The following is a 26,193-nucleotide window of genomic DNA, read 5'->3' as shown; positions in this document are numbered from 1 at the left end:
TATACTCTAGTAGACATAATTTTGCTTTGGAAGACATAGTCAGTCAATTTTGGGCTTGTGATATTTGCAAATGTGGGGTCAAGTGAATGAGAAAGGTCGCCCTGTAGATGTTTCTGCTACAATGAGCAACTGGGAGAGAAAAAGATATGGCTGCCAATGAAGAGGTGATGTTTCTTAACAATCAACACTTAACTAGGCATTTTATTAATCTGATTTAGGATGCATCATCATAATTTATTTATACCCCACCCATCTGGCTGGGTTTCCCCAGCCACTCTGGGCGGCTTTCAACAAAATATTAAAATATAATCGTCTGTTAAACATTAAAAGCTTCCCTAAACAGATGTCTTCTAAAAGTCTGGTAGATTGACATCTGGTGGGAGGGCGTTCCACAGGGCGGGTGCCACTACCAAGAAGGCCCCCTGTCTGGTTCCCTGGAACTTGGCTTCTTGCAGCGAGGGAACCACCAGAAGGCCCTCGGCCCTGGACCTCAGTGTCTGTGAAGAACCATGGGGGTGGAGAAGCTCCTTCAGGTATACTGGAACGAGGCTGTTTAGGGCTTTAAAGGTCAGCACCAACACTTTGAATTGTGCTTGGAAACGTACTGGGAGCCAATGTAGGTCTTTCAAGACCAGTGTTATGTGGTCTCGGCGGCCGCTCCCCGTCACCAGTCTAGCTGCCGCGTTCTGGATTAGTTGCAGTTTCTGGGTCATCTTCAAAGGTAGCCCCACATAGAGCACATTGCAGTAGTCCAAGCGGGAGATAACTAGAACATGCACCACTCTGGTGAGACAGTCCACAGGCAGGTAGGGTCTCAGCCTGCATACCAGATGGAGCTGGTAAACAGCTGCCCTGGAGACAGAATTGACTTGCGCCTCCGTGGACAGCTGTAAGTCCAAAATGACTCCCAGTCTGCACACCTGGTCCTTCAGGGGCACAATTACCCCATTCAGGACCAGCATTACAGTATAGGAAGAGGAACTGGGTGTGAAAAGCCCCTTTGGCGCCTTCTGCTGTTTCCTGAATGACAACAAGTCTTGCATTACTCATGGCATCTAATTTCTAGAGCACTGATATTTTGGAAATGTATCTGAAAGGGGGGTTCTCAGTTTTGCACACTGCAGAAAACCTGGTTGCTGTTGTTGGGGAGTGTGGTGAACAAATCACAACAGAAAGGGGCACAACATATATTCTTAAGGCCACAGACATGCTTGCAGTTGGGCTCAAAGAAGTCTGTTTGTAGCAGCAATAGTGGATACCCTGCTGCTGTCCCTGGAAGCCTGTCTGAGACCCTCTGATAAAGATGATCTGTTTTTGTTTTGCACTAACTAAAATAGCTAACGTACACCCTTACTTTATTTTTTAATTTCGTTTGTGGTGTGGTGACCAACTGACAATTGTTTTGGTTTATTTTTGTGTATTTATTTCATTTAAAATACTTGTATTCTTATTTAAGTGTGGGTGGGGGGAACATTTCACATACAATTAAAATACAGTACAGTTAAAACTCAAACTTATAATCATTAAATTCTGCTAAAAATATAAACTGCATTTTTATTTTTTAAAAAATCTGCACACTTCATTTGGAAATAATGAACTGCATTTATTTTTGTTTGCATTTTACCGCATTGTGAAGGAACTATTGAATAAGCAGATGAAGAGAGCATTTAGAGCTGAGAGAAACATGTTTTATATATAGTAAACAGATAACAAAGTGCCTAATTTTGCCAACATTATGCTTTTGTTCTTACTCTGTGGTAAAGCTTCAGTATAATTAAGAGTGGGGTGGAGGGGCAGAGAACCTTTTAAAACCAAAATGGATCCATTTTTAGGAAATGCAAAGATGCGTTTAAATGGCAAGTTTGTGAATTAAAACTAGTTTTGTAGGCATTATGGCCCTATACCAATTTAAAGTGAAGGGAACTATGAAAGCCACCTTTTCAATTTAGGCACTGGATCCAATTTTGCAAAAAATAGATATGCGAATACCTCACTGAAATAGTAGAACATGTTCCAGTTCTGATTCACTTCTGTTCCATTAATTTCAGTGGGGCATATAAATCCAATCCTTTGGATGCTTTATACTCAGAAATGAATCCAACTGAATTCAATTGAGTTCTTAGGAAATGAGCATAAGATTGTGGCCCTAGTCCTTACTGATGGCTACAGAAATGTTTGGAGAGTAGATTATTTTTCTATGTAGAATAATCATGCCAAACCACTCTATTGAATTAATCCCCATTTCTATAGGAAAGATCAGTCATTGGTGAAGTAAGAAATGGCTGTGGAAAGAGGCAGACAAGAAGAGAGAAAAAATTAACGTCGATAGAAAGTATAAAATATGTCTTTATTTTAAAGATGTTTGAGAGGAACAGGGATATCATGATATTTATTTGTAAGGTTTCCGTTCTGTACCAGCTAACCTGGGAGTAAGAAAGTTACATCTGAATCGATGCATATTATAGGATTGTGCTGTGGATGTTTGTAAAATGTTAGGCAGGTTGAAGGATGATACGACTCTCTGGGCATCAAGACATCTGTGTGTTGAGTTAATGTGTGGTTAGATCAGTTAGATAAATATTGGAAAAATTTATATATCAAGGAAGCACACAGTCCCATTGGTCATCAAATTGTATTTCTTCATTTTCCTCTGATAAATTATTCTTCAAGCATCATACATGCCAAGCTTTGTTTAGGAGCAGTCTGGTGTGATACACAGACACACCCACACCCACACACACACACACACACACACCCCTACTTGTGGCATGAAGACATATTACACTACAAAGCTTGACTTGCATTATGCCATCTTTGGACTGCAACTTGGATCACTTGGTATACTGTTTTTGTACGGTACAATATTCAAGTTGATACATTAATACAGGAATGGACTACCTGAGTATACAGTACAGCATTTCTAAATGCTTTCCTGCAACAGTGCAAATTCAATTCTGATCAAACTTTCCAAAACCCAGGGAAACAAACTTCCGGATGAAAACTGATAGGTGAGGCTGTGTGGAATCTTGAGAAAAAACAATGGAGTTTTAAAAGCGTGTTGCAAATGGGAATGCTGTGATATTATGTGAAGTTAAAATATGACTGTTTCTCTGGATTTGTAGAGCTTGGTCCCTGTTGCCTAGTAACTACTAAAAACTTGCCATCTGCCAGTAGTTCCTTAATTATTTGTCTAGAATATGAGATATTGGATCTTTGCAGAAGTTCACACAGGAGTTTCAGTGTAGTGCAAAATAGGAAGTATATGATGGAATATGGTAAACTAGGCAGTGGACTACAGAGGCCTGGTGCACAATCATATTACTCATATTTACTGTATCACCTCAAGATCAGCTATTGATCTCCCATGTCACATTGCAGAGGTAGGCGATATGTCTATGCTACTAGTAGAGGATGTTTTGCTGGGAGCTGGTATGCTTAATGTCAGCACACCTCAGATATTCATTTGTTTTTCTAACCCTCTCTTGCTTTTAGAAAGCATAGAGCATGTTAGCTACATAGGAGTGCCAGTGGTCTTCTGTCTAGACACTCAATTAGGTCCACAATAGGGAAAGACAAATCTGTTCCAGCTTTTCTCACTTTTCTAGTTTTCCAAGCATCAGTTTGCCACATGTCCACATAATTTGCAACATAAAAATATTAAAAAATGAAAATTTGTCAACATTTTACTGCACATTTCTTCTAATGTACACATTTTTCTTAGCAACTTTGCCTATTAGCTACATGTTTGCAAGCAGTTTCCCTCAGCATAACACATATATCAGGCATGTCCAACAGGTTGATTGCGATCTACCTTAAAAAAGTTCAACAACTTTGGCTCCCCCCACCCCCATGGGTAGATCACAGTATTTTTATACTGTGACTAGATTGCATTCTCTTGGGAGTTGGATATTCCTGACATATATAAACTAATATAAACATTTCGTGTATACTTTCTGCTAGTACAGTGATACCTCAGAAATTGAACGAAATCTGTTTCAGAAGTCCGTTCGACTTCCAAAACGTTTGGGAACCAAGTTGTGGCTTCCGGTTGACTGCAGGAAGCTCCTGCAGCCAATCAGAAGCCGCGACAGACATTCGGGTTCAAAAGAACGTTCACAAATCAGAACAATCACTTCTGGATTTGCGAGGTTCGGGAGCCAAAACGTTCAACTGGCAAGGTGTTCGACTTCTGAGGTACGACTGTATATGCATTCATCGACACCTTTTTTTGTGTTGGGAAACTGCATCACAAAATTTGTGTGAATTTTGAAGGGCTCCTGTGTTTCAGTTTGCATATTGTTCTGGGATGTGCAAATTAGGTAGGTTAATGCTAAAAATGCAAAGAAAACTGAATCACTTCCCCATCCCTAGCCTACACTTGGTTAGTTTCAGTGGATTCCCCTAGATCATTTAACTGTAGCCTTCTTTCATTTGCTTCCTACACACTTATATATAGGTCTTGGGTGGAATACTAATCAGGGCAACAACATGATTTTAAACCTTTATTTCTGACACATTCTCATAGCTTTACTGTAAGCTTTTGCCTCGGTTTTTTCTTTAATGCATTTGTAGCTGTCTGGAAATGGAAAAAGAACCCTTCTCTCCACGCCCCCGTTGCATGTTGAGTTTTGTTATGCTGTCAGTTTTCTTTTTAAAAAAAAATCTTCTGACTTCTAATTGAACAAATTTGATCCGGAAGCCATTGTGCAAATGGTATTATGCATTTCGCTTTTATTCCCAGTTACTTGTAACCGCAACAGCACTCTGCGTAATTAGGTTACTTAATTTAAATGTGGATTTTCTCATTCCTGTTAGTATTTTTATTTAGCAATGCTCACGTAACATTAAAAATGTAATTGAATTAGGTAAAATCTCAGTGAAAATGTTACAGATAAATTGATTCCAGTATGTACCTTTTTTGTGATTGACTGGAAACATACAATCAAAGACTGAGTTATAAACTCCCTACATATATATGAGAAATTTCCTCCCTCTCATTGAAGAGCACAGTCCTTCAGCTCTGAATATTGCTGAAGGAAATGTGGTATAGTTGTTAAAATATTAGACATGAACCAGAGAGACCTGAGTTTGAATGTGTAGTCACAACATGAACTTTGGACACTCACTGTCTTTCAGCCTGTTATTTCAGAAGGTTGTTGTGAAGACACTATGTACAATGGCTTGATTTCTTGAAGGAAGGGCTGGGTAAAAATGTGAGGAAGAAATCACATTGGGGAGAGGGGACTGTAGCTCAGTGGGGGAGTCCATTCATTGCATGCAAAAGATCCCAGGTTCAGTCCATGGAGGACTGACTGAAACTCTGGAGATATGCTGCCAGTGGTGGTAGGAAGTGTGGATTCAGTTTCTACCTCAGATGCCCCAAAGGACCAAGGCCATGTCCACATGGGGATATCAGGACCAGTGAGCTGCCTACCTGAGGCAGCTCAGCTATGACCCAACTATGACCAAATGAGGGAAAATATAGGGAGAGCCGCTGCATCAGGAAGGAAGCACATTTCTTTACACCAACAGAGCTTCTGGTTCAAGTTTGTTTGCTGTTAGCAATGAATAGACCCCTTTCTCACTGCACTTCACTGGTTATTGGTTGCTTTCACATTTGCCCAGGATTACATTGGACTAGATGACCCACAGGGCCCCTTCCAACTCTACAATCCTAAGATTCTATACCTTGCAGTTCTCTAGTTTGTATTTCCTGGGTTGGCCCACCCATGACTTTGCAGGGGATGGGTCCGAGGTAAAACAAGACTACTCTTTTCTCCTGGGAAAGGAGGTCACTACCCTAACTTCATGAGTGGGGCAAGAACTGTGTACAGCAGGGTTTCCCAAACTTGGGTCTCTGGGCTACCATTCCCATCATCTCTGACCACTGGTCCTGCTAGCTAGGGATGTGTGATGGCCTGGGACTCGGGCTCGGACTTGGAACCAGAGGAGTCTCAGTCTGCACTGGATCCTTTGCCTCAGGCATCATCTGAACCAAGTCTGGGGCCTGATCCTGAAGAGTCCCAGTCTGCACAGGTTCCCCTGCAACAAACACCAGCTGGGCCAAGTCAGGGGCCTGAGCCTGCCCTGGCTCCAGATGCAGGGATTACCTCATTGCCTTCAGCTGGGCCATCACTTACAGCTGCTCCACTACTGGTTGGGTCAGGGGAGGCTGAGGCGGCTTCTGGGTCTAGTAACCCACCAACGTCTCCCGAGTTGCAGAGACTAAGGTCTGAGAGAAGGAGACCTGAGTACTCACAGGAGGAGTGCTCGCCTCCGGGCAAAACAGGGAGGTGAGTAGCCGGGGGATCAGGACTGTCCGTTACCCCAACAAAGATAAAAGGCTATCAGACCCCACCCCAGGTTGCGGGAGCAACATTGCTATATGCCTGATCCTGCCTGAGATCCTGTCCTTGCCCTTGCCTTTGCCTGGTTTCCTGCCTCGTGTCCTGCCTTGGCTCTGTCAGACTGACTCCTAGCGGAACCTTCAGATTCTGGACCGGTCCTGGACTGCGTTTCTCAGGTTACCCCCAGGCCCAGCACAGGATGATGGGAGTTTTAGCCCGAGTGTGGGAAACCCTGGTGTAGAGTCATTTTGACAGCAATACTGAATCAGTTTTCACATTACAAGAATGGCATCGTTGTTGCTCATTTCTTCCCTTGGCCGTCCGCCCATGTAACTCAAGTAATGTTAGAATGAGAGAGGAACAGACAATGCCCCCGTGCCAGTGTCATTGGGAATGGAACATGCTGGTGTAGGAAATAACCTACACTATCAGTTGCCTCCCACCTTTTTGACTCTAACATTACTGGAGTGGCATCACTGCTGCTTCCATCGTTAAAGAACTAGCCTCCGGACACATAGATTTGACTGGCTCCTCACTGGATCCCCTAAGCCTGTTAATAAAACCCTTTATAAAATTCCGATGCAGAGGGACACATCTCAAAGGCATCATCATCTGTATTAGCATGCACTATAAATACACTTTCAGAGAAGAGGGATATTATCTGGGTTAGTTTAAATTCAGAACTGCTGTGTTATTAGACAGAACAATTTACTTAACACTCAGGAACCAGGAAATGACAATGTTAATTGCCTTCAAATGTAAGATCATAATTCAGTTTATTCTGAAAAATACACGTTGATCTTTTAAAGAGTGTAATGAACTCTGTGGAGATGGATATCCAGCGCACTTATTTTGAATATGCGAGAGCTGAAAAATAATAACAGCAGCAAACCGGTGTACAAAAGGTGAAATTATAAATCCTCTGCGGTTCATCTGGGGAGGGGTGAGAGGGTGAATGGTAATGTACAAAATGGCAAATGGCGAAAAAAAGCAGCGATAGTAGAATAGTAATCATGTCATTTCATGGAACGATTAAGCAAAAATTATGTTTGAAAGGGGCAGAAAAGCAAACTTTGGCCTGGTTATAAGGCAGCGATCATCAGCTCAGTGCCCTTTGTATGTTTGGTCCTTTATTTATTCATTATATCTATAATCTACACAGAGGGCATTTGCTGGGGCCTCCACACCCAAAGAGTCTCTCTGTCTCCAGGTCCAAGCCTCTCCCCATGGAAAAGGGTGCCTCACTGGCTGCAGATAGGAGGAAGAAGAGGCCTCACCATTTCCACCGCAACGCGGATGCTTGATATCACATGCACACACCTGCACATAGTGCGTGTGACGTTGCACGTCTGCGTTGCATCAGTGGGCACCCACAATCCTAAGGGTGAGATGGCGCCCCTATGTGAGGAGGTTGGGAATGGTGTGAGAGAATTACTGGCTTGTGTGTCACACAAAATATAGGCCCAGGAGCTTCCAGAATCCTTGCAGTAGTGCTGCTGGGGAAACCTGATGTAATGTATATTTAAACCTCAAGCCCCAATGCTGCAGCTGCTTGCCTTCCCACTATCACTTCATTAACTTTTGTTTCTTGATAAAATCAAGCAAACTGAAAGCCAACAAGAATCTTACAGGATGCCCAGCACAGTTCCTGATGCCTCTGTGTTAAGTCCCCTGTCAGAGATTTTGGGTAGGGTGGAGTGCATTCTAACCTTAATTTATAAAAGCTTGCTTATTTTCAAGTGCTGGGTGCCAGCTACAGCTGAGTACTCAGATTGGCCCAGTTTAAAAAATGATTTTAGCTAGGCATCGGTTTATTGTACAGCGCAACTAGGATGGCTATCGCAACACCACATTAATAACAACCATAAAGAGTGCTGTAGGGAATCTTGGAGACATGAGCTTTTGCCATTAAAACATCACACACACACATACACACACAATTGTGTGTTCTTCACTGGCCAGTTAAATAATAATAACAACAACAATAACTAAATTAATTTATTCCTTGCCCACTTTGGGTGGCTCCCAACCAAAAATAGTAAAAACGTAATACAGTGGAAGCTCGGGTTGCGGACGTAGTCCATGACGGAGCATTCGTAACCTGCAGTGCCGTGTCTGCGCATGCTCGTGATGCGATTTGGTGCTTCTGCACATGTGCAAAGCACGATTTAGTGCTTCTGTCTGGTACTTCTGGGTTTCCTGTGGTCCGTTACCTGAAAACGCGTAACCCGAAGCGCCTGTAACCCGAGGTACCACTGTACAACATCAACCAAAAAAAGCTTCCCTGAACAGAGCTGCCTTCAGATGTCTTTTAAAAATCACATAGCTGTTTATCTGTTTGACATCTGCTGGGAGGGCGTTCCACAGGGCGGGCGCAACTACTGAAAAGGCCCTCTGCCTGGTTACATAATAAACAAAGTGGTTACATAATGAAAAGATACACTTAATAAAATCAACCAAAATAACACGAAAACCCCATCAGACAGCATTAAAATGTCTGACTCATTTAACATGGTTGGATGAAATTTCATGCAACCATCTCAAATCCGGCTACTCACTAAGCAACAAAAATTGATTGCCAGAGAGAGAGATTGGGGCGGGGTCAAAAACATTTTAGATAAATCATTTGAATTGACACTTTGGGATAATTAGTCAGCCATAAGTATGTATTCCTTTGATGTACGTGAAGGGAAACAATAAATGATGGGACCGATCCTTTACTACCTACCGTATATACTTGAGTATAAGCTGACCCGAATATAAACCGAGGCACCTAATTTTAGCACAAAAAACTGGGAAAACTTATTGACTCGAATATAAGCCCGTTCACCACACCACAAACCTCCTTAAGGGCTGGAGTGTGTGTGTGTGTGTGTGCACACATGCGCACACGGCAGAGGGGGCTTCTCTCTCCCCCGCAGCCCCTCCCATCCCCCTGCCTACCTAGGTTGCTGCTGAGAGGCAGAGGCTGGTGGCAGCAGCGGCGGAGGAAGAACAAGCAGCCCGAAAGGGCTGCTTTTAGGCTGCTCGTTCCTCCTCTGCCGACAGCAGCAAAGGCGGAGGAAGAGGAAGGAGCAGCGTGAAAGGACTCTCACTCGAGTATAAGCTGAGGGGGGCTTTTTCAGCATAAAAAATGTGCTGAAAAGTCAGCTTATAATCGAGTATATACGGTATAAAGCACAGGTGCATAGCTTGTGTTCCTGTGGAATCACCCTTCCAAATCCTGGTTTGGCTCTAAACTTCTACTTGTATGAGCAGAAGATCCACCTGCTCACAGTGGTGACTCTCGTCTCCCACCCCACATGCCATTCTGAAAGAGTGGAAGGGGCTGGAGTGGGCTGGAGTCAACATCTCCCCCCGACACACCCATGCAAATAGTGGCAGGGTGTTGGACTCAAGTTACTTAAATCATGAGAACAAGGTTCCACAGCCTGTGACAACCTGAATCATATATGGTGAAAATGGTGACTCCTGTATCAAATCCATATCTCATCTGAACACCACCTCACTTATTTCTGATAAATCTTGGAGTCTGATCAGCTTCCAAGTCCCAAAAGTGTATACCATGCTTCAACATTTTGTTTTCATACTGTTTCAGCCAACTGTGCTGACTACCAGACTTTGCCTGCTCCATAAAACATTTCTGGAAGCCCATTATCCTCCATTTGGAGCAACTTGGAATAATGCATAAAGACGGCTAACAAAATACATAAATCAAAAGGCATTAAGCTAACCTGTCCTTATGTGAGCTGCTGGGGTACCAAGTAGCAGACTTAGCAAAGATTTTAAGAACATGCTCTGTAGGTTCTAGTTTTTTAAATCACAATGAGGCTCAGACTTCTGCTGCGTATGGTAATTGTTCGAAAACTTTTACCTGCAAAAATCAAAATTGCTGAGCTGTTGATATTTCCTCTTTTGTTCCTTCTTCCAAAACTGTCTGGGAGGATCTCAGTATTTTCTGCACGGTAGCAACTAAATGATGTTTCTATGTGCTTTTTCCAGAGAACCAGACTTCTTGGTAATTGAAGATCTGAATGTGTCCCAAGTTTTGTCCATCACCTGTTCTTTCGTAGCGCAAAGGACATGTTTCAGCCGTCCTTATCTTTGCTTTGACATAGGTGACATCAAGCCATAGTGCCAAAAGCTTTCGAAAGATGTTTCAACCATGAAAAATGCAACCATATCAGCAACATGTACATTGACAGAGACATTTTTCTAAACAAGTCTGAGGCTGGAAAGGAAGCATTAATCCTCAACTTTATTATTTCAAGTTTGAATAGGTAGGGAACCAGCAGACAAACTTTTCAAACTCCCCTGGTAGGATTACCCTACAGACTTGACTTTCCAGTCATGCTTGACTCTTGAGTCTGTATATGACATTCTTATAAGAGAAAATAACATTTTATCAATATTTCTGTTTCTTAGTTTAACCCACATGGCCAATCCTATCAAACTCTGGAGTAAAAACTACAAAAACTACAAATAGTTTTATAATAATTTGTGCAAATTTAATGTAAATATAAGAAATTGTTTTAAGTGCAAGGGTAGGTCTATACAGCTTATCTATAAGAATTAAATGTTAATTTCTAAAGATCGTCAATGACCCCAAATATAACACACTCCTGATTATTTGCTCATGCATTTCCTTCTTATTCTTTATTCTTGGTAGTATGAATAAGAAAATCATATTGAACAGTTAGCTGCACCATATCTTAACTGCTGTATTAAGATAAAGTAATTACTGCATTGTTAAATGAAAGTTTTCCCTCCGTTGGGGTTGTTTCCCCCCATTCACTTTAATTGGAGTCTAAATGACACTAATGTCTTTTTAATAGAGCCCTCAAATTAAAACAAAAGAAAAACCACACACAGAGACAACAGGAAGGGACTTGAAACCCCACAACAAAACCCTTATTGTAGGAGAGCACTCGGGGTATGAATTGACACTAGTTAGAGGAATAGTTTTAGGTAATTTTGTGCCCATTTGGGGAAATGAGACTCCAAATGCCTAGGAGGATTGTGAACTGTACTTGGCTTTTCGGGGGGCGTGGCAGTCACATGTTGTAACTTCAAACTCAGGTATGGTTTGATGGTTCGTGTCATCTCTACCTTGTTGAAGCTAAGTAGGCTCAGGCCCAGTCATAGCCCAGATGGGATTAACCACTTGTCAATCCTCTGTGTTATTTCTGAGAACCAGTATGGTGCTACTTGGTGGTGGCCAACAGATCGTGTGTATAACAACAACAACAACAACAACCTGGGAGACCAGGATTCAGCTCTCCACTCAGTTATGAAACTCACTGGGTGATCTTGACACCGACTCTCAAGCCTAACTTACCTCTCAGGGGTGTTGTGAGAATAAAAGGAACCTTGACCTCCTCAGAGGAAACATGGCACGTAAATATAATACAGTCGTACCTTGGAAGTCAAACGGAATCTGTTCCGGAAGTCCGTTCAACTTCCAAAACATTCAAAAACCAAAATGTGGCTTCTGATTGGCTGCAGGAAGCTCCTGCAGCCAATCAGAAGCCGCAGAAGCCCCGTCAGACGTTCAGCTTCCAAAAATAGTTTGCAAACTGGAACACTCACTTCCAGGTTTGCAGTGTTCAGGAGCCAAAACGTTCGAGAACTAGGCTGTTAGAAAACCAAGGTATAACTGTAAACAAAATGAAAGTACAGGCCTCCCCTAGCCATTGCAAAGCATTCTGGAGGCATAACAATGCTCTTTTGCAAATCTTAAGATTTATGATAAACAAGACCCTGTGATTTCAGGTGTGTGATCAGAAAAGGATCAAAATAAAAGCTGTCCTTTCATTCCCTGTTACACAGATTAAACACACATAAATTTAATACATTTACTTAGCCTATGCAGTTGTAATAAAAACGTAATAGGTGAAATACAGAGAGCTGCTGTTTTATGTCCTCACTTATGCTGCATAGCATTTCATACCGGGGTTGTCCCATTGAAGTCAACGGCCCATAACTTTTGCTGTTCTAAATCAGTGTCACTCCATTGACTTCACGCTCATGTTGATTTACACTTGTTGGGAATCTGGCTGAGCAGCTACTTGGTGTGAATAGACTATCGCAGTCTGCTTCATTTGCAAATTTTTTATATGGTATACACAAACACATTCAAGCAGCTTTTGCTTGGCTTTTTTAAAAAAGAAAGAAAGAAGAAGTAGCTATGTCATTTGCCATAATATGTAGAAGGAAAACTCAAAGCTGGTTTAATGTATTAAACAAGGGAATTGACATATCCATGGTGAATTTCCCATCTCTTGGTCATATCTTCTAGCAGCGTTCTTCATCTTGAGTCCCCAGATGTTGTTGGACTACAAGTCCCATCAGCGCTAGCTGGCATAGCCAATGGTCAGGGGTGGTGGGACTTGAAGTCTAACAGCATCTGGGTACCCAAGGCTGAAGAAGACTCTAGAGACCAGCAGAACTGTCTGAGTCAGGGCCACTGTATAGTCAATATGAGTATGACAAGACAAATTTCCATCCTGGTTCCCTTTATGACCACAATTCAGGCTACCAGCCTAGGAGGAAGACCATCTGGCCTGACACAGTGTGTACTAATCCTCTCCTTTCTGTTGTGATGATTTTTTTTGGTCTTGGGCCAAGGCCTATGAGATTTCTAAGCCGAAAGCCTTTCTTGTGATTGCTAACGTGATTTTGGGTGGGCACACAGAGATCTCATAAAGAAATGTGAGACCCATAGCCCTACAATTTAGGCATTTATGAAGTTGTTTTATACCAAGTCAGGTCCCTACTGGAGATGCTAGTCAGAGTTTTAACCAGGGACTTTTTTCAAACAAAGAAGGTGTTCCACCACAGAGCTACAACCTTTCTTCATAAAAGGGAACAGCTTTCCCAGTCCAGGAGTCTCTCTCATTTATGCAGGACCCCATGGCCCTGTTGAGATTTTCCTGTCATATTAAAGTCTCCCTTCCCTGAAACCCACTGTTGTTAGTCAGTGCTCCCTTTTTACTCTCCTATGATTCAAAGCTGCACTTTAGAACGCCTTAGAGCTTTATGTATTTGTTTAAAAGGAACTTTCTGAATATAAGTTATTCTGCAAGTGTCAGTCTTCTGCATGGACGGTGCTTCTCCTTCTATCAAACTGCTTCCTGATTTGAATGCTGCAATATTCAAGCCCACTGGAAACGCAATCTGCGTGACTGAGTTTCAGTGGGGAGTATTCTAATATGAACAGCATTATTGCAGCATTAGTTTTAAATTGAAGCACTACATTACTTCTCCATACAATGTGAGTAAATGAATTAAGTCTAATTGCCGGGAAAATATACTAAAATGAGCAGTTGCCTGAATTCAGGCTGTATTGTTTTTATGTTTGTGACTCTCCATTTAACATGGAAATAGAACCCAGGGCAGAGTTATGCAAATCAGAACACAAGAAGAGTCTGCTGAATCAGACCAATGGACCATCTAGTCCAGTGTCCTGATCTCACAGTGGCCGTCCTGGTACCTATGGACATGCGTGCAACTCTGCCCATCTGGGAATCTCCGCAACTGGTGTTCAGAACAGTGGGTACCCAGCGCCTGGGGCCATGTTGAGTGTGGGGGAGGAGGGAGGGAAACAGATGGAATACACATGCACATTCAATTGCCTAATGGCGTCTGTGTCACCCAGGAGATTGCAGCCACCTAGGTGAGAAAAGAAGAGTCGTTCTGTTGTCTGGAGAGGTCACTTCCTGGTTTGCATGGAGAAGCCATTTCCAACAGAGCCCAGCGACAGAAGCACACAGCTGTATCGAGGCAGCACTGGGTGTTGGAATTTTGCGCCCCTAACAATTTTGCACCCAGGGCAACCGCCCCTGTGGCCCTCTCCACACTGCGCCACTGGTTCAGAGGAGGGAGGCCTGACTCTTTTCTCAATGCTTTTCACTGAGTTCTGTGAGACATTGTAAACTCCAGCCTAGGACACTATTGGGAGGGACCAAAACTTGCCTTTTAAGTCACAGGGGCAGACCTAGCTGCTCCCAAGTGATGTCCCCAAGTGTACGCCTTACTTTCTGCCTCTAAAATGGTTGGGTGCCATCAATACCGATGCAGGAAATAATAGCAATAAATCACTGCACATCGGGATAATGCTGCAGTCATGTGAACTGGACTCCTAACAGAGATGCTCTGTACCCCCCAGGAGGAGTCTCTGCATTGTACAGGCCCATGCGCCACATGTGTCCCATTCCTCATCATGATAGGCATTTCACCGCTGGTCCATTTTTGCCAATGTGCTTTGTGTGCATCTGAATTTCTGAGGTATGGTGACTTACATGTGTGAGTAAACTGTGGCACACACAGCATCACAGGCAGAACTTTTCTGTCCTCTGACATCACCATTAAAGGGATCAGATCACATCTTCAACCTTCAGTCATCAAGTGTAGCAAAATCAAGAGAAGTATATGTAGGAATGAACATGCTTTAAAATGGCTAGCTCCTAACTGTTTAGCTGGAACTATTTTGTTCTCCTGAGATTAGGAGGAGAGCGCAAGGGATGTACATTGTTCTTAATGCAACTAACCTCCAGCATTTACTGTTTTTCCCCTCTCTGGAAGAGAAATTTGATGTCTTTATTTATGCACCTTAGCAATAATACAGCTGTGAGCTGGATGTTCTACTGCAGATGCAGAGTGGTAGTCAGGCATGGAACTATTAAGGTTGTAGTTCCACCCAGATTTGCTTGATGTGGTTTCTGAAGTCACGAAGAGAAGTCTCTTCTTCAGCCATTCAGCATAAAAATGAGATCTGTGCTTATAGATCTGGAAAGCAAAAAGGAGTGAGATACAGACTATGATGACTGGGGTAGGAGAACTAAAGATAGAGAGAGAGACACCTTTTAATTATTTAATTCCAGAGTACATTCCAACAAAATGGGGTGAGCCTCTAGAGGGTAAACTCATTGCAAATCAATAGGACTCCTGCTGATCTAAGTGCTGTAGGCATTTTGGCCCACAGATTGTAAAGATGACCTCAGTCATTATGGAGTTGAACAAACCCCAGTCTATTTTTCAAATTACTACATTGTAACAACAGCAGGGTCCTGTAGTTAAGAGGCATGATTATACTTGCCTTTAATCTTCTCTTGTTCTACAAATGTGTGGCTTTTTAATACTGCGAATCAGTGTCTTCTTCATATATATTTCAGGTAACGGAAAAGTTGTGGGGTTTCCTGCAGAGATGTTAATTCCAAATCCTGACAACTTGCTTAAATCTAGTGCAATGTGAAAAGCAGTGTGAGACTAATCTAACCACAGTATAGGATGTCCCCCAACATATGTTTTTAAATCAGGGTGGAGTTTACCCATACTTACCTTTCCTCTGTTCTTTCCGGACAATTTAAAGCTTTTTGTCTGAGCACCCCTTTTTTTGTTATGGAACCTACTCTTTGAAGCTCAGTCAGAGCAAATGTCAATCCATGGAAAACTTGAACTGACATTTGCTCTGTTTCAGCTTTAAAGAGCGGGTTTTTGTGGGGAAAGCTCAGGCGGGGGATGGGACTCACTTGTACACAGAGCATTAAAGGGCAGACTTCTGACTGGAAAAAGCAGGGCAAAATATGTGCAGATAAACCCCAGATTAGTATGATTTTCAATAGATTAACAAGGGTTTCTGGCTCCCTAAAGGTAAAGGAAAAGGACCCCTGACAGTTAAGTCCAGTCTCAGACGACTCTGGGGTTGCAGTGCTCATCTCGCTTTACTGACCAAGGGAGCCGGCATTTGTCCACAGACAGTTTTTCCGGGTCATGTGGCCAGCATGACTAAGCCACTTCTGGCGAACCAGAGCAGCGCACGGAAACACCGTTTACCTTCCCGCCAGAGCTGTACCTATTTATCTACTTGCACTTTGAGGTGCTTTCGAACTGCTAGGTTGGCAGGAGCAGGGACCGAGCAACGGGAGCTCACCCCGGCGAGGGGATTCAAACCACCGACTGTCTGATCGGCAAGTCTAAGAGGCTCAGTGGTTTAGACCACAGCATCACCCGTGTCCCCTCCCTCTGCGTCTGGGTCCCTACTGTTTAATAAAAGCAACAGCTAAATTGGGCAATAACTCAGAGATACATTTGTACATTTATATGCGGGTCATTCCAGTGTATAACCTGCTCTTGGGGTACAGTTTGGTAACTGGCTTTGCCCCCTCCACCCATGCCCTCATTTTGCATCTGGTCCCAGCAGCTCTGCCACTATTTCACACCTGTCTTTGGTTGGTGGATCTCAGGTGTTAGTTAATGAAGCACTTACCCCTGCAAGTTGATTCTGAAAGGCTGACGTCTGACCATCAGTGGTGTGCTGGTAAATTCTGAAGTGCAGGAGTTCACCATGACAGTACCTATAGCCATGCCACAAAGGGGAGTCCAGTATGCAAGGAGATACATTGATCTATCCATCTCTCCCCCCAATCTCTCTTGTTCTCTCGCTCTCACTCTCCACAGCAATACATAGTGTAATGCCCAGTTTATCAGGATCAGCTGGCAGGAATAGAATATGAGTTCCTCTGTGCTAATCTGTCACAAACAACGGTAAAACTTGAAAGTCCTGTTATCACCTAACTCACTTGTCAGAGCAAGGAGAATCCATCAGTTACCCTCTGGCAGAGAATGTCATTGCTCCTGCTCTTAAAAAAATCCTGGATTTCTCTCCCCCCTCCCTTGTTTAAATCACTCTTGAGCATAATCTATGCTGTGCATGTGATATGTATAATTTCTTCTTCTGTGACCTATGGGGAGCATTAAAGAACATAGTCCTGAGAGCGAGAAAGACACACACACTCTATACAGAGACACTCTCTGTTCCATTTGCCCAGGACTTACATTGCAGGATCTATAGCATGATGATTAAACATGCCTTACCTATTTCATTATCCCAGGCAGTATAAATGTTCAAAATAAGGATAAAAAAAGAAGAGTCACGCAATAGCTATAAGCACAGTGTGTATAGAGGTTTCCTCAGAAACTGCACATCTTTGGGCAGTGCCCAAGCTAGCCCCCTGTTGCTTTAATTTGAATTGTGACTAGGGCAACAGCAGTGGCGTAGCATGTGAGGACACAGGGGTGGTTGCCCCAGGCACAAAATTGTTAGGAGGTGCAAAATTTCAACACCCAGTGCTGCCTCAATACAGCTGCGTGCTTCCATCACTGGGCTCCATTGAAAATGGTTTTTCCATGCAAACCAGGAATTAATCTCTCCAGACAATGGAATGACTGTTACTTTCTTATCTCTGCAGCGGCGATCTCCAGGGTGACATGGACACCATTAGGCAGTTCAATGCACATGCACACTCCAACTGTTTACCTCTCCCCCCACCCAAGTGGCCCTAGGTGCTGGCAACCCATGCTATGCTACTGAGCAACAGAGTTTGGCCTACTGTGTAGAGAGGTTTTCCTTGAATTTTCATTAGAATTATGATCATTTTTCAACAATTAAAAGACAGCATCTACAAGGAGTTGTAGGGTTTTCAAATACTTGGCATATATTATCATGTTTCAGAATTATTGTCTCCATTTTAGAGAGTGGCTTGTCTAAAGCCACTTGCTGATTTCATGGCAGAAGTGAATTTTGGACTTGGGGCTTTCTGACTACCCTCTACCCTGAAGCTTGCCAATGAGTGTGTAGAAACGTAAAATTGTGGCCAATTGGTTTCTGGGCCTAGCATATGTGCAGGTTCTTGGAAGTGGTTTGTTCTTCCAATTCCATTTCTAGCCTTTGATTCCAAAATTGTCCTGGGTGGCTTCTTTTCTTTTTTTAAAGGCTTGCTGTGACTGGAACTACTCTCATTAACTCTAAATTCTGGTGTCAAGAGCAAAGAGTACAAAGTTAGCAGGAAGATTTGTATGCTTGTCTTTATGGGTTTAACGCACATAATAAAGATGATAAAGAGACTTAATTTCACCAAGTCAGCAACTTCAATGCAGCAGTAAAAAAATAAACAATGTGGCAGGGTTAACACAGGCAGGAAAGAGAGGGAATGCTGTCTTTCTTCTGTCTTTTAAGAATTAGAGTTGTTTTAAAAATGTGTTTGTTGCCAATGTAAATTCATTTTGAACAGTAACGTTTTGATCTGTGTAGCTCTTCCTTCCAATAAGCCCTTGCTTGTTAACTGTACAGGGTAGCTTCCAGCTAAGTTTAATTCAGGGCAGACGCATTGAAATAAAGAAACATGACTAAGTAAAATTTAGTTGAATAACCCCCCAGATTACAGTAAGCAATATTAATTTAGGAGGAGTTGGAACTGACTTAATATGGGGCTACTCCAGAATTGGTTTCATATCCCCCTATATTCATTAAGTGTGTGAGAAGTTGGAGACTGTGGAGTGGTTTACATGGGAGGATGAAGTCCCTGAAACAGAATGCACACAACCCTCCAAAAGTAGTAATCTGTGAGGGCCAGCTATGTGCATTACTTCCCTGTTGTTTAGTCATTTAGTCGTGTCCGACTCTTTGTGATGCCATGGACCAGAGCATGCCAGGCACTCCTGTCTTCCACTGCCTCCCGCAATTTAGTCAAACTCATGCTGGTAGCTTCGAGAACACTGTCCAACCATCTCGTCCTCTGTCGTCCCCTTCTCCTTGTGCTCTCCATCTTTCCCAACATCAGGATCTTTTCAGGGAGTCTTCTCTTCTCATGAGTTGGCCAAAGTATTGGAGCCTCAGCTTCACGATCTGTCCTTCCAGTGAGCACTCAGGGCTGATTTCCTTCAGAATGGAGAGGTTTGATCTTCTTGCAGTCCATGGGACTCTTAAGAGTCTCCTCCAACACCATAATTCAAAAGCATCAATTCTTCGGTGATCAGCATTCTTTATGGTCCAGCTCTCACTTCCATACATCATTACTTCCCTAAGCAGGGCCTTTTTTTCAGCCGGAACACTCCGGAACTCAGTTCCGGCGCCTCTCAGGTGGGCCCCATTCATGATGAGTTCTGGCACCTCTTTTTCTAGAAAAATAGCAATGGTCCTAAGTATAAAACATTAAAATCCCACCACCTTTCTAAATAAATGAATCCAAAGACTATTGGGGGGGGGGGGGAGGGAATCAGGCCAAGAAACATGCAGCTTTTCTGAGTGCAAGCAGATATAGCAGATATTTAATGTAAGCATGGGTCACTAATGGTATGTCTGTTGCATACTTCTGTAGGTCTCCCATCTCCCATACCTCCAAATTAAGATTGTGTCCTGAATCAGTGCCATAGCTGGGGGGGGGGGGGAGCTAGCTGGGTTTTTTTTTTTTTACCCAGGTGAAGCTCTCAGAAGGATGCCACTGAGGCTCCCAGCCAGTGTGTTTGTGTACACAAATGTGTGTGGTGTGTGTGTGCGCCAAACTGGGTCTTTGACCTGGGTGAAATAAAGTCTCGTTTCACTCTTGTCCTGAATCCACAATATGCACTCCTCTCTCTCTGCACATGGAACCATCATTGACGTGAAGGAGGAGTTCCTGCTGGACTGGTGCAGCAATAAGAAAGTGCTACCCCAAGGATGGATTTACACAACAATTGTTATTACTGCCAAGACAAGAATGATCCTGGTTTTGAGCCTGTCCCCTTTCTGCCAGTGTGAGTGATACAGTACAAAATGAATCTAAGAGAAAATGGATTGAGGTGGGGGGTTGTGCTCTGTGTCTTAATATCGTCACATAAATTGAAATCTAAACAAATGTATGGCCTCTGAAGATTTCATTCACTCAAAACGTATTTTCCAGTGGATAGGTTTGAAGCAATAAACACACACACACACACACACACACACACACACACACATGCACAATATATAAAGCATAAGAATTGCAGAATGTGGGTGCCACAACCAATTAACCCTTGTTTGCACTCCTAGCAACCTTAGTTGGAAAAAGGCCAACACCTACAGCAAGGCCTCCCTTGCTGATCTAAGGGTATGGGGAAATTTATATGGGATAAGGCACTCCATATGGCATTTGTTCCTAATCTATGTGCCAAAGTTTACTACTATGACTTGAGAAAATCACTAGTGCGCTGGGCTTCTTCTTCTTCTGTTTTTTTGGTGCCTGCTTCTAATTAGAGCACTTAATTCTACTGTATTCTCAAATAAGGAGTGATTCAGTGATCTGATTATGCCTGGTGTAGATAATGCATCCGAATCGCCCAGTGGAGGTCCCTAGCGAGGATGACTGCTGTGGTTCTGACTTCTGTCAGGAAGCATGCTCAGTGCAGCTGTTCCAAGAGAGATGCAATAGGTGAGCTTTTTAAAAAGGTGGCTGATTTTGCTGCATCTCGGTGTGGGCATTGTGAAGCATATGCTCAGGTGCAGCGTGCTTTCAATTATAATTTGAAATGTCTGCCTCAGGTATCAGAAGTTTTAAACAGACTGTCCTAAGGTACTCAGGACCTGGCTGTTACAGGTTTTTGAAGGTCAAAATTACTACCTTTGGCTAATTTTCTAGAATGACCATTGCCAACCAACATGCCAGCCAAATCATCTTATCAAAATGTGGTTTTAAGTACGCACACTCTGATCCACATTGTACTTAGGAAAAACACCACTTTGTCGTATTGATATGAAATGATCACCCAGTGCTTTTTATAGGCAGATCTGACATTTTCTGGCTACCTGAGGGCATGTTTGGCATAGAATGCTGTTGTGACACTTTCGACCAGAGGACAGTGAAGGGAATTAATTGGTCGTTATTGTCATTATGTATGTGTGCAAAGTGCTAGTTGTTTACATTGCAAAAACAAAACTAATTATATGTCTGCTGTTTAATATCAATACATATTCAAGTGCTGAAACTCCAAATAACAAAGAAGCACTTAGGGGAAATGTAATTTATTCTCTGCTGGACAGAAATGGCAAAATTGGTTTCTTCTTATAATTTTTGCTGTCTTTTTTCAAATTGGGCTGCTGCACCTGAGAGTCTTCAAGGACCTGGCTGATAGTTAATTTATTAAAATGTAATCACATTCATGACCTGTAGTATAATTGAGCGCCTTTTGGAAAAGTAGGCTTCTGCAGAAAATAGTGAGTGTGTCGGCTTATTAGGATGTGTTGTTTCTGGCCCACCTTTTTAAAGATTGCCTCAAACTGAAAGTTCCCAAGGAGGGATTTGAAGTGCCTTGGCTTGTATATTTTATAAGCAAATGCTAATAAAAATTAGTATTTGGATATTGGTTAATAATGTGGTTTAGAGAATTGAAATTGGAAAGCTGGGAATATGTGCATGCAGCTCAAAACTCAATACTAGTACTATAAAATTTAGTTAAATGATAAAGTCTCTTTTGATCAATTAAAAAGATGTCCTCAATCAGGCAACAAATTGTTTTTCATCCATTTATTTATTTATTTTTACAAAAAAGGAGAAGACTGTTTGTGAAGATCAGCTGGAGCTTCATGCTGTACCTTTTATAAGGTGTTTGGTTGGTGGGTCTTGCAGGGCAGGTCTTCTCAGTCGCCAGCATTCCACATATCAGCATTAGTGATCACATGCTTGAGGATGGTAGACAATTTTGTCTACCTGGGTTCCACCATAACCAGCGAGCTCTCCATCGATGCTGAGCTGGCAAGGCAGCTATGTAAATGGCTCGCCTCGGCAAAAGGGAATGGGAGAATGTGATACTGTAATGGTTGGGTCTCTCCCACAGAAGCGAGACAACTCTGGCAGTAATAAACTCAGGTTTATTGCTCAAAACACACAAATCACTCTGGAGCTCAGTCACTCAGCGTCTGCTTCCAAATTAGCTGTTGCCCAACCTGAGTTCCGCCCCTTCCTCTTCTCACATTTAAAGCCCCACTTTCTCTTCCTTTCCTGTTCACGCCTCTCATTAATTCTTGTGTGCCTATACATCTTGGGATGTGTCTTCTTCCTTGAACTCCCCCCTTCCTTCTCCTTGTTCTTGGAGCTCAGGCTTCTACCCTCGTACCTACGGGACCGCCTCTCCCGGTATGCCCCACGGAGAGCCTCAAGGTCCATAAATAGCAACACCCTAGTGGTCCCGGGCCCTAAGGGAATTAGATTAGCTTCAACCAGAGCCAGGGCCTTTTCAACACTGGCTCCAGCCTGGTGGAACACTCTGCCTCATGAGACCAGGGCCCTACAGGATCTGATTTCTTTCCACAGGGCCTGTAAGACAGAGTTGTTCCACCTGGCCTTTGGCTTGGAGCCAATTTGATTCCCTCCCCCTCTTTCTTTTTCCTTTTTCCTTTCTCCTCCTGTGATGAGGCTGCATTTTAATATTTTAATGTTTCAATATTTGAACTGTTGTATTTCAATCTTGTTTTTAAGTTGTATTCATTCAACTTGTTTTTATTATTGCTTGTTAGCCGCCCTGAGCCCGGCCTTGGCTGGGGAGGGCGGAGTATAAATAAAAATTATTATTATTATTATTATTACTACTGCAACTAAGCTGCTCCTCCCTCATTCCACATTCCTGCCTAATTACCTCCTGTATCTCCACGCTCTCTCCTCTGTCAGCAATGGAACGCAGCTGACAGATACTAACGTCCAATACCAAGATTAAGGCCTACTAGGCTTGTATGTTGAGCACAGTGCTTTATAGAAGTGAGCCGTGGATATAGATCTCACACAAATCTGTGTGCCAAGGAGAGTTGTCATGTAAAACTACATAATTAGTAAAGGTGGAGGAGCCCTACCCATTTTTGCATCTTGCCTCCCAAACACACAGAAGTTATGACATTAAGGATGGTGAACCTGTGACCCTCCAGATGCTGTTGGATGTCAGGTCCCATCAGCCCCAGCCAGAATGGTCAGTGATCAGGGATGATGGTAGTTGTGGTCCCGCAACATCTGGAAAGCCACAGGTTCCCTGCTCCTGCTTTACATATACCCAGTCGATTGTGGGAGGCAGCACTGAGGAAGCATCAATAACTCCAGGAAATGTGAGGGGGTCTAAGTGATATTAGGATACTAGTAAGAGATACAATGAAAGATCATGTGGCTGATTTAACATGAATCACAAGGAGCGGTTAAAGACAGGCAACTCTTGAGAATAAATTAAGAGTTTAAGGCTGTAATGTTATGCACACTTAGGAATTCATGGTAAGCCCAGTCTGGAAGCAGTGGTAGAGTACAGAGAAGGGCAGTTCCTGCCTCAAGGTGAAAATGAGCTGCTTTTAAAGGGCTGAACATACGTCCAGCCTTAAACGGGGAGATAAAAATTAAATACGGCATTTAAAACTTTTGAAAGATATGGGCTGGCAGAATATTATTGGTAATTATGCATGTATGCTCCTTTCAAGGACTCTCACCTTTCAGAAGGTTTCATTGCACATCATTGTAATAATGGAGAAACAATTTGGGAAGCATTTTACCTGCGTTTTCTATTTAAAAAAGGGGGAGCAAATCACTCTGCTATTCTTCCGTTCTCAGCACTTTTGATAACCTTTGGAAAGCAGAAAGAGCTTTCCCCACTCAGTAATGTTCAGTGTTTCATGTCATTATTAGGGTAGTTGACAAAAGTTGTACATCCTTGCAAAGAAATAATGACTATAATAAAGGGGGATTGGAGATAGTGCGGCTACTTTCTTCTCCGTAGGGCATCTGAAAATAATTGGAAACTTGTTTTTGCTCCCTTCATTCCATTAAAAGCACAATAATTATGAAATCTTCAAGAAGTATAATTTCTTACGTTTCATGGTACTTCACTACTGATAAAGCAGCCACATCACGAACATAGGAGCTGTGCAGCTTCAGGTAAAACTGATGTTTCTCAGCTTAGAATATTGATTGTTTTACACCATAACCTCTGGGTACCTGGAGAAGGTTCATCCTTCATGAGAATCACTTTCTCTCATTAAACTACGGCTTGTGTGAATAATTAGCTAATACTTCACATGTCTTCTTTCTACAAAAGGAGAAAATGTACATACAAGCATATCAGGAAAGAATACTTCCAAAAGTGCTTACATGGGCCAGAACTGCATATAAAAATGTGTTTAATAGGATAAATCCATACTGAAATGCTGATGAAATTTCACAATGATTCTTTTTTAAATAGATCACAAATTGCTACAGAAATGTGAAAAACATGTATGTTATTTTCACAAATACCGTCATTTTTAGGCACATACTCCTCTAATATATGCATTTTTGTAAACATTGGTTGGAGAACTGCATTGCATTGCATAATCTGGATAAGTGCAAATTTCAAATTTTATCTATTACAGTGGTACCTCGGGTTACAGACGCTTCAGGTTACAGACTCTGCTAACCCAGAAATAGTACTTCAGGTTAAGAACTTTACTTCACAATGAGAACAGAAAACGTGCGGTGGCAGTGTGGAGGCAGTGGGAGGCCCCATTAGCTAAAGTGGTACCTCAGGTTAAGAACAGTTTCAGGTTAAGAACGGACATCCAGAATGAATTAAGTTCTTAACCTGAGGTACCACTATATTTGCATACAGAAGCTACAGAGCAATCACCTAAAATAAAATATTGGTGGACAGTGGGGGCTGGAAGCCATGAAAAGTGAAACTTGCATTTGAAAGGATAAGAGAATAAGACAGAAAATTAAGAAACTCCTTTCCAGTTTGGAGTGCAAAAGGTACCTTTCTTATGAAAGTGCAAAAAGTTTGGAGTGCAAAAGTGGTCAGCGATATGTGGACACAGTGGCAAATACTGATCCTTTGACAGACATGATCTGCCTGAGGTCACAGTGGTCAGTCTTAGTTCTTCAGTCAGGCATCATAAATATAAGGTCACAATGCCTGATCTCTCTCCTTCAATTGGGCGGCATCAACATGAGGTCACAGTGGCCAGTTTCTTCACTTTGTCTCTCAGTGGGCAAGAGCATGTGCGCTCAGTCTCTCTTCCCAACATTGGGCAATGGCCCTGCAAGGTCAGGGTGATGAATATTGCTTCTCTTACTGAAATGGGCAGCAGCACATGGGCAGAGACACAGCTGGCAAGGGGAAGGAGGAGCAATAGTAGACAAGCACCCCCCCATCCATATGAGGGCTGCTTCTCACTGTGAGTACTCCACAGTGTACTCTTGGCACCACAAGAGGTGAGGATAACTTGAGGCAGGCCAACAACTTCCAAGGTCTCCTAGAGGGGGGCACAGGTTGATAGGCAGTCTAGCAGGCTCTGGGTGGTGAGAAGAACAGGAGGGCACCACAGAGAAGGTGGGGCATAACATTTCAGCATGTGCCACATAGGGAGCAGGTTAGGAGAGTGAGAGACTGGAGGGCAAGTGTTGGGTACATGAACAGTTGAATGTGAGAGAGGAGTCAGTCAGGGAGCAATCAGCATATAAGGAGGAGGAACTGAGAGAGTGTATGTGGGGTGCAATGCTCACCCTGGGTTTGGCCCCACCCTACAATTCACAGGATAGCTTGGTGAGCCGCAGCAGCAGAAGTTTATGTCAGGAGCTTGTCCTATACTCAAGTAGGACCCTGGCAGAGACACATGCCTGACTGGCATGTTATCTCCCTCCCGGTCGGTCGTTCGGGAGCTTCAAAAGCTTTCTTCAGCCCGAACATCACAGCAACCGATGCCAACAGACACCAGTGCACTTAGGGATCTGCAGAGTGTTCGCAGCTTGCGTGACAGACCTCAGCAACTCAGCATTTTGGCTAATCTACTTTATTTACATATAAACACACACGGAGCACTGCAACACGGCTCCCTCTCTCTCTAGCATCAGACAGCAAAGAGAAAGAACAAAGGACAATAGTCTCACTTCACGGAACACAGTAACACAAACATCCTGTCTCTATCACTTCCCACTTTGTGGAGTCAAAACAAAACATATACCACCATGTGTTAGACAAAAATCCCATGACTGCAATCATGGAGCAGGAATTCTAACAGTTTAGCCTTCAGGAATGAATATCAACTGTC

At 42.9% G+C, this 26,193-nt stretch overlaps 1 protein-coding gene and 2 long non-coding RNA genes across 8 annotated transcripts in view; 1 reads left to right on the top strand and 2 right to left on the bottom strand.

Annotated features, from left to right (window-relative positions):
• Positions 1 to 26,193, top strand: part of GRID1 (glutamate ionotropic receptor delta type subunit 1) — a 707,273-nt gene that overhangs the window by 303,983 nt on the left and 377,097 nt on the right. The gene's annotated exons all lie outside the window — the stretch shown is intronic.
• LOC308476934 overlaps positions 1 to 26,193 on the bottom strand; it is a 347,257-nt gene that overhangs the window by 157,608 nt on the left and 163,456 nt on the right. The window lies entirely within an intron of this gene.
• On the bottom strand, positions 23,296 to 25,160 carry LOC308477574. The gene is made up of 3 exons (XR_013986643.1): positions 24,900 to 25,160; positions 23,982 to 24,197; positions 23,296 to 23,893 (listed from the first exon to the last, which is right to left on the bottom strand). It is a non-coding gene; the product is annotated as an uncharacterized lncRNA (long non-coding RNA).

This window comes from Podarcis pityusensis, assembly GCF_964106645.2.
Source record: "Podarcis pityusensis genome assembly, chromosome: 5".
NCBI lineage: Eukaryota > Metazoa > Chordata > Lepidosauria > Squamata > Lacertidae > Podarcis > Podarcis pityusensis.
Note: the sequence above shows the minus strand (reverse complement) of the source record. Positions and strands in the feature narration are given on the sequence as shown.